The 9,217-nt window shown below is 52.3% G+C and overlaps 1 pseudogene; it reads left to right on the top strand.

Moving 5' to 3' along the window:
* Window positions 1–5,467: 5,467 nt before the first annotated feature.
* LOC148393659 (uncharacterized) lies at window positions 5,468–6,765 on the top strand (annotated as a pseudogene).
* The last annotated feature ends 2,452 nt before the right edge of the window (window positions 6,766–9,217 follow it).

Raw genomic sequence — 9,217 nt, 5'->3', positions numbered from 1 at the left:
ACCACAGAAGGGAGGATCACTCTTCCAGGATGACCAGTCTGCAATGGATGCAGAGAGGACACATAGTACAAATACTATAGACAATTCAAAGATGAGGCGTTGAGAGCAGAATGTTATTGCACAGCAATGTCTCTGAGACTCTAAGAGTGGTGTGAGTTCATCAGAGTGACAGCCTGGGGGAAGAAGCTGTCTATGTCTGCTGGTTTTGGCGTACAGCGCTCTGTACCGCCGTCCGGACTGCAACTGGTCCTGGACAGGTACAAGTCCCGGATAGATGGAAGGTTGGTCCTGATTATATTTTATGCAGTCCTGACTGTCCGTTGCAGTCTGTGCTTGTCTTGTTTGGTGGCCGATCCAAACCAGGCAGTGATGGAGGTGCAGAGGATGGACAGGATGATGGTAGTATAGAAGGTCTTCAGCAGCTCCTGTGGCAGGTCAAACTTCCTGAGCTGTCTCAGAAAGTACAGCCTCTGCTGGGCTTTCTTCTATGAGGCTGGTCCATTTCAAGTCCCGAGAGATTGTGGATCCCAGGAACTTGAAGGTGTCTGTGGAGAGAATAGTATTACTGTGGAGAATGAGGGGTGAAAAAGGTGAAGGGTCTCGCCTGAAGTCCACTGTCATATCCACGGTCTTGAGCGGGTTCAGCTCGAGGTGGTTTTGGCTGCACGAGTGGACCAGCTGCTCCACCTCCTGTCTGTACACTGTCTCATCACCGTCCTGGATCAGTCCGACAACATTAGTGTCATCCGCATACTTCAGGAGCTTCACAGAAGAGTCGCCTGAGGAGCAATCGTTAGTGTGGAGAGAGAAGAGCAGGGGGCGCCAGTATTGGTGATCTGGGTGTCGGATGTGATGGTCCCCAGCCTCACACGCTGTCTCCTGTTCGTCAGGAAGCTGGTGATCCACTGACAGATGGAGGCAGGCACCACGATCTGGATGAGCTTCTGGTGGAGGATTTAAGGAGCGATGGTATTGAACGCCAAGCTGAAGTCCACAAACAAGATCCTGGCGTACATCTCTGGGGTGTCCTGGTGGTGCAGAATGTAGTGCAGCCCCATGTTGACCGCATCGTCCACCGACCTTTCCCTGTCACTGAATCCCTCATCCATGCCTTCATCCCGGCTTGACTACTGCAACTCCCTTCTCACTGGCATCAATGTGCACTCTCTTCATAAACTTCAAATAGTTCACAACTCTACTGCCCACCTCCTTATCCAAACCCAGTCCTGCAAATACGTACATCATTTCCATTCTCTTCACTGGGTCCCCATCAAGCAGCATATCATCTTCAAGATACTCCTCCTCACCTTCAAAGCCCTTCACCACTTGGCTCCCCCTTACCTATCCGAGTTCCCTATCCCCTACTGCCCCCCTCCGATCCTCCTCTACTTCACGTCTGACAGTCCCAAAATCCAAACGCAAATCCCTTGGCGACGGAGCCTTCTCCTGCACAGCACCCAGACTCTGGAACTGTCTCCCTCAATCTGTCTGCAACTCACTCTCACTCCCCATATTTAAGTCAATTCTAAAAACGTATCTCTTTTCTCAAGCCTACGAACTCCCCTACCTACTTCATCCTATTGTAGCCAAACCCCACCCGTACGTCCTCACCTTGTTTCCCTGTAAGCGTCTTTGGGTATTTGAAAATCCCTATAAAAATTTAATGAATTATTATTATTGTGATTATTATTATATTTAATCGACCGGCTTCCATCAAAGGGTTAAATAAGCCAGGGGTGAAGAGACTCGACGAGTTGCTAACTACCTTCATTAAATCAATTCTGAAGTAATCAATCTAACCTTTTTATGATGCCAATCCCTTTAAAGTCAAGTGTGTAAGATAACTAAGGTCGAGACACGGTGTCAGAATGACCGCGACTTGGTAGGTGGCTCTATTCTGTCTGATTTTGTTATGTCTCGGATATATATAGATGTCTTTGTCAACACCTCAGGGATTCGTTATTTACACTAGCACGCATTCGCCCTAGCTGACCTTAAGATTTGACAAAGTCCAATTCGAAGCTAAAAATTTGACAAAGTCCAATTTGAAGACTCTGGTAATTCATCTTAGTAGATTTTGGTCCAATCTCAAAAAGAATGAAACATCAATCTTCTTCTAAACGCCGTTCTTCACTCCGGGCATTAAAACTACCTAAATAATTTGTCTGTGATAAAAAAACCAATCAACTAATTTATAAGTGAAGACAAAATGAACTTAGTACAACTATTACGAGATAGTAACGGTGAGAAATGCCTCGAGTTTGGCTTCCTGGAAAAGCTGACGAGGAAACGGGCTCGCTACAAGAACCACCTGGGATTCAACCTGCGCTGCGGGTTATCAGGAGATTGCGGATGACTCTGGTCTAAGAACGAATACGATGCACCACCAATAAACTCAACAACATCAACAGCAAACCACAGTGGCTGACGGAGCAGTTCAAACAGCGGTTTCCCCTGGACAAAAATACGGTAACAACACTACACGGACACTTGGAGAGCATACACGAACAGGAATTCACCGCCACAAAAAGCCAACACATCCGTAAATTAGACAGACTTACGTCACGTCACAAGCTCACAAGGCAGAGTGCAGCATACTGGCGAAAGGAATCAACTACACTATCAAACCCAAAAACATACCGCACGAGGATTTAATTTTAGCCATGGAGTTGGCATGTTAAAAAATAGACAATTCAGGACAGAAAGCAGCACTAAGCAACAAAATTGCAGGTATGTTAAAAACAGGAAACCCACCACCCACCAATATTACCAAACAGGAAGCAAGACCTATGAATACACCAGCAAAAAATGAAGACAGCACAATCCTCCCAGCAGATCCTCCCTCATGGACACAGACACATACAAAGAGCAGATGCAGCAGTTACTGCATGACGACACCTATGAAGTGTTAAAAACAGATGCAACAGAAGACAAGAAAAATAAACTCAGAGCATTACTTAAACCAGGGGTGTCAAACTCATCCATCCATCCATCTTCTTCCGCCTATCTGGGGTCGGGTCACGGGGGCAGCAGCTTTAGGAGGGACTCCCAGACTTGCCTCTCCCCAGCCACTTCGTCCAGGTCATCCCTGGGGATCCCAGGGCGTTCCCAGGCCAGCTGAGCGCAGTCTCTCCAGCGCATCCTGGGGCATCCACGGGGTTCCCTGACGGTGGGACATACCCGGAACATCTTCCCAACGAGGCGACCAGGAGGGATCCTGAAGATATGCCAGAGTCACCTCATCTGGCTCCTCTCAATGTGGAGGAGCAGCGGGTCTACTCCGCGTATCTCCCGGATGACCGAGCTTCTCACCCTATCTCTAAGCGGAGGAAACTCATCTCGGCCGCTTGCATCCGGGATCTTATTGATTTGGTCACGACCCATAGCTCGTGACCATAGGTGAGGGCAGGAGCATTGATTGACCGGTAAATTGAGTGCTTTGCCTTTTGGCTCAGCTCCCTCTTCACCACGACGGACCGGTACATTACAGCCGACAGCCGACTGCACGGATCCGCCTGTCGATCACACGCTCCATCCTGCCCTCGCGAACAAGACCCCAAGATACTTGAACTCATCCCCGATCCGGAGAGGGCATTCCACCCTTCTCCGACTGAGTACCATGGACTAAGATTTCTAACCACGGTTCTAGACAATCAGAAACTATTTAACTCTAACAATATATAAGTTGCTACACTAAATAAACAATATATCAAATAACTATGAAATAAAAACAAGTTTATCAAAACACCCGTGTCACTCCAAATCATTAAACCCATCGGAATCTTTGTCCTCAGTGTCAATCTCTGTCCTCTGTGTTGTAAACAACTCCTAACTTCGTAAGTCAGTGAACGGAACTTATTGTCAGTGGTGGCTCCAGTTATTCCCCAGGCCTAGTGCGCCCTCATGCGGTTTAAAGTGAAAATAACATGTGACGTGATCAACTCTACTAAGTAATGTGTTAATGATCAAGTAATATTGTTTTAACAATTTCACATATAAATTACTCCTGATTATCATTCACACCCCCGGCCAAACAATGAAAAAATCTGCGATGTATAGTCCGGAAAATACAGTAAATATAAATACGAATATAAGAACTAACAACAAAAACAGTCAAGTAATAAATAAAGGTGTACACCAACAGAGCACAACAGCCGCGCGCAACGGCCGCGCACAATTGCCGCACAAAACGACGGCGCGCAATGGCTGATCGTAATGGCCGTGCACAACAACCGTGCGAATTGGCAGATCGGAACGGCCGCGCGCCATAGACGATCGGAAAAGCTGTGCACAATGGCCGATCGAAATTGCCGCTCGCAATGGCCGCTCCAAAGCAGCACACTTCCTCTCGGTTGAAATTGCAATGGCCGATTGGAATTGCCGCGCGAAACGACCGCACGCAATGGCCGATCGGAACGGCAACGCGCAATGGCCGATCGCCTTTGCCGCACGTAACGGCCGTTCCAAAGCCGCACACTTCCTCTCGGATGAAAATGCACAAAGTGAAAAAGCCCATTTATTTACTTTTGGGTGTCAGCCGCTGAAAACCTACCCCTTCCCTCCTCTTGCAAAATGCACGAAGTCCGACTGATGAAGCCAAAAAAAGTCCAGCCGAACGGCTGGAGGTGCACTCAGGCGTCGTGTCCAATCTCCAAATGACGCCTCAAAAAGCCCCGACCATCAGTGAGTCGCTCATTGTTTAAGGGTGCACTTGCCCGTCTTGTTGCCTGTGTCACGTAACAGAGACAGGGCAACCAGGTGCGGCACGATCCTTTATTGAAAAAGGGGGAAAGGGGAAGTGGAACGTTACACTTGCGGTCTGGCTGGCGTGGCTGAGCAGCAGAGCAGAGCGGGTAGTTGTAGTCGGAGGCAGGCAGGTTGTCGAGACAGGTGGCGATAAGAAGTGTGGTCAAAGGACGAGGAAGTAGTCGGGGCAGGCGGCGATCAGGTGTGGTTGGTCAGTTTACGGAAACAGTTGGCAACAGAGATCGTTCAGGGAACAAAAAGGCAGTGGTGTCATGGGCAGGGTAAGGAGACGAACTGACAACCACTGCCAGAATACACAGAAGTTAAGTAGTGGACCTAACGAGCTGTAGCAGGTGATGGCAGTTCCTTGATTGTGGCTTGGCTGGGAGTCAGGTGACGCAGGAACGTGACAGAACCCCCTCCCCCAAGGGATGGCTACCGACGTCCCAAAAACAGAACCCCGAGCCAGAGCAGGAGGATGGGCGGGAGGGGGTTAACAACAATCCAATAAGTCTGAGTCAGACGAACACGTCGACCAAGCACCTTCAGCAGGTGGCACCACCACCCAGTCCTCCTCCTCCTCAGCAGTGGGATCGGGAGACGGCGACCTAGGGGGCCGGCACGGGAACCAAACGGGTCTCTTCCGGACGACTTCGAGCAGGATCCTGGTCAGATTGCAACGCCTCGCCTGCCAGAGTAGAACCAGGCTGCGGACGTTGCAATGGCAGCTGAGGAGGAGCCTGAGCCACGGGCTGCGGCTGGCGACGAGACCGGGCCCGCGGCCGCCGCCTACGGGTTGAAGAAGCGGAGGACCAAGAGGCAAGGGCACGGGCTGGAGTCGAAGAGCGGTTCTGGAGCAGGGACTCGCGACCAGTGGTAGGGGTCAAGTAAAATGCTCCCAAACGGATCCCTGCTAGGCGGGTGCTCTTAGCTTTCTTCTGGCAAGAGGCCATCCAGTGGCCCTCACCCAGTACAGGCAAAGCCTATCTCTGAGGTGTCTACTACGCCCCTTTGCCGAGAGAGTTCTCCAAAGGTCCTATCTCCATCGGTTCTGGCCAGCCGGGCTAGGTGGGAGGAGTAGTAAAGGTGCACTGGTTTACGTGGACGGGGTCCCTGGCGAACGACAGGTCAGTCGGGAAAACAGGTGCCCTCCCTGACACCCGAGGTGTCGGGCTGGTGTCACGGCCACGGGGGGGATGGTGTCCTTCCTCTTCTCGCGTCGCCTTGACTGGATCCGCCGATCCACCCATGCAGCCAGGTCCATGGCCTCTTCAAGGGTCTGGGGGCGCTCGTAGGACACCATCTCGTCCTTGATATACTCCACGAATCCGTGGAGGAAGGTGCCAACGAGAGCTGGGGTGTTCCAGTTGCTCCGACGCGCCACCGTCTGGAACTTGATGGCGTACTGGGCGACGGATCTGCTGCCTTGGTGCGCGTGATGAGTTCCTTGGAGGCGGCTTCCGAGGCGGAGCCCAAGTCAAACACGCGCAGGATCTCAGCTGCGTAGGCGTCGAACGACGAACAGGCTGGTCCCAGCCACTCATATTCTGCCGTTCCCCACAGCCATGCCTCGCCCATAAGGTGAGTTAGTACAAAACCCACTTTGGCTGGTTCCGTGGCAAACGTGACGGGCTGGAGGTTAAACAAGACGCGGCAGTTTGTCAAAAAGGCCCGGACATACTTGGGATCGCCATCAAACCTCTCGAGGTTGCTGAGTCTGGTTTCCGGGACGCCCAGAAGCTGCCTGGGCACCGGGGCAGGACGGGGCGTGGACGTAACGGTGGGCTGATCGGTGGGGCTGAGTGGAACGGTCGTGGACAGGGCTCGTGCAGATTGGGTCGCAGCAGCCAGAGGAGCCAAGTCTTTCTGGGCCTTGAGAGCTTCTACCAGTTCTTGGTGGAGCTGATGGTGCTGCAGGAGCTGCTGTTGCTGCTGCCGGACGATCTTCGTTAATGTTGCCATCTCCTCTGTGATCTTGCTAAGGTCCCACTCCGTGTGGGTCAGGCGGTCCAGGGCTGAGGGACCGTGCGCTGGTCGTATATTTGGTCTGTTCGTTCTGTCACGGAACAGAGACAGGGCAACCAAGTGCGGCATGATCCTTTATTGAAAAAGGTGGAAAGGGGAAGTGGAACGGTGAACTTGCGGTCTGGCTGGCATAGCAGAGCAGTAGAGCACAGCACGTAGTCGTAGTCGGAGGCAGGCAGGTTGTCGAGACAGGCGGCGATCAGAAGCGTGGTCAAAGGACGAGCAAGTAGTCGTGGCAGGCGGCGATCAGGCGTGGTCAGTCAGTTTACGGAAGCAGTTGGCAACAGAGATTGTTCAGGGGACAAAAAGGCAGTTGTGTCACGGGCAGGGTAAGGAGACGAACTGACAACCACTGGCAGAATACACAGAGGTTACACAGAGTAATAGACCAAAAGAGCTGTAGCAGGTGCTGGCAATTCCTTGATTGGGGCTTGGCTGGGAGTCAGGTGACACAGGAACGTGACAGCCTGGCTTGTGTGCTTCATTGCATATAACGCTGTGAATGTGTGTGTGTGCGTGTGTGTGCGTGTGTGTGTGTGTGTGTGTGTGTGTGCGTGTGTGTGTGCGCATGTGCGTGTGCGCTTGTGCGTGCGACGGCCCTGGCACAATCACGCGTCTAGCGCGCAACGGCTGCGTGCAATGGCCGCGCACAACGGCCGCGAACAACGGCCGCGCGCAACGGCCGCTCAAAAGCCGCACACTTCCTCTCAGTTATAACTGCAATAGCCGATCGAAATTGCTGCGCGCAACAACTGCGCGCAATGGACGATCCGAACGGCCGCGCGCAATGGCCGATAGCAACAGCCGCGCACAACATACGCTCCAAAGCTGCACACTTCCTCTCGGTTGAAACTGCAATGACCGATCGGAATTGCCATGTGCAATGACCGCACGCAATGGCCAATTGCAACGGCCGCGCGCAACGCCCGCTCTAAAGCTGCACACTTCTTCTCTGTTGAAACTGCAATTGCCGATCGGAATTGATGTGCGCAACAACTGTGTGCAATGGCCGATCACAATGGTCGCGCGCAAGGGCCGTTCCAAAGCCGCACACTTCCTCTCGGTTGAAACTGCAATGGACGATCGGAGTTGCCGCGCACAAAGACCGCGTGCAATGGCCAACGACAACGGCCGCGCGCAACAGCCGCTCCAAAGCCGCACAGTTCCTCTCGGTTGAAATTGCACAAAGTGCGAATTCACATTCATTTACTTATGAGCTTAGGCCGGAGGGCGACATTCCGACAAGGCTCCAACAGGAGCGCAAGACCACGCACAATGTTCGATCGGAACAGCCGCGCGCAACGACCGTGCGCAATGGTCGATCAGAACGATCGCATGCAATGGTTGATCAGAACGGCCGCGCGCAATGGCCAATCGCAAAGACTGCTATCGTTCTCCGGTCGGGCAGAAATTACGAAAAATCCACCTCGTGCACACTACGTGCACAGCTCCCCGCTAGCTTCAGCCGCTGAAAACCTCCCCTTCCCTCCTCTTTGAAAATGTACTACGTCTGGCAGATGAAGCCGAAAAAAGTCAAGCCGAATGCGTGGAGGTGCACTCGGGCGTCAGGCTGCAGAAATGACAAAAAATCAATCACTCACACACGCATTTCCATTTAAAATTTTCAATATTTTCCGTCTGCAAGTGTGACAATAATGCTTCCGGCGTGCTGCTGTTGCGCGGTGGGACGGAAATGTTGATAAATTAACCTCTCCAGCCTAGAGATCAACTCAAATTTGGAAATTACTTCTACAACTGTCTGCGACAGCGCTATGACAATGATGAGTCAGGCGCGCTACAGTTGCGTGAACGGACCACGAGGTCGGAACGGTCGCACGCAACGACTGCGCGCAATGACCGATTGCAATGGCCACACGCAATGGCCGATTGGAACGCCAACGTGCAACGACCGCGCGCAGTGGCTGATCGGAACGGCTGTGCGCAATGGCCGATTGCAAAGGCCGTGTGCAACGGCCACTCCAAAGCCGGAAATTTCCTCTCGGTTGAAACTGCAATGGCCGATCGTAATTGCCTGGGGCAACGACCAACAGCAAAGGCTGGTGCGGTGCGATACAGTTGCATGTCGGACCGCGTGGTCGGATTGGAACGACCGCGCGCAATGACCGCGCGCAATGCCCAATCGTAACAACCACGACAACGTCCGCACGCACTGACCGATCGAACAGCTGCGCGAAATGGCCAATCGCAACGGCCGAGCACAACAGCTGCTCCAAAGCTGCACACTTCCTCTCAGTTGAAATTGCACAAATTGCGCAGGCCCATTTGTTTATTTTGGTCGTCAGCCGGTGGGCAACTGAAAACCTCCCCTTCCCTCCTCTTTCAAAATGCACAAAGTTCAACGGAAATTTTGAAATATTTTCTAAGTGTCGTTGATGGTGCTGTCGCAATAATGCCTCCGGCGTGCTGCGGTTGCGCGGTGGGACGG

This window comes from Syngnathus floridae, chromosome 9 (genome assembly GCF_059516105.1).
Source record: "Syngnathus floridae isolate MCC-2025c chromosome 9, RoL_Sflo_1.0, whole genome shotgun sequence".
Taxonomy (NCBI): domain Eukaryota; kingdom Metazoa; phylum Chordata; class Actinopteri; order Syngnathiformes; family Syngnathidae; genus Syngnathus; species Syngnathus floridae.
The sequence above is the reverse complement of the archived record's forward strand: the minus strand, read 5'-3'. Positions and strand labels throughout refer to the sequence as shown.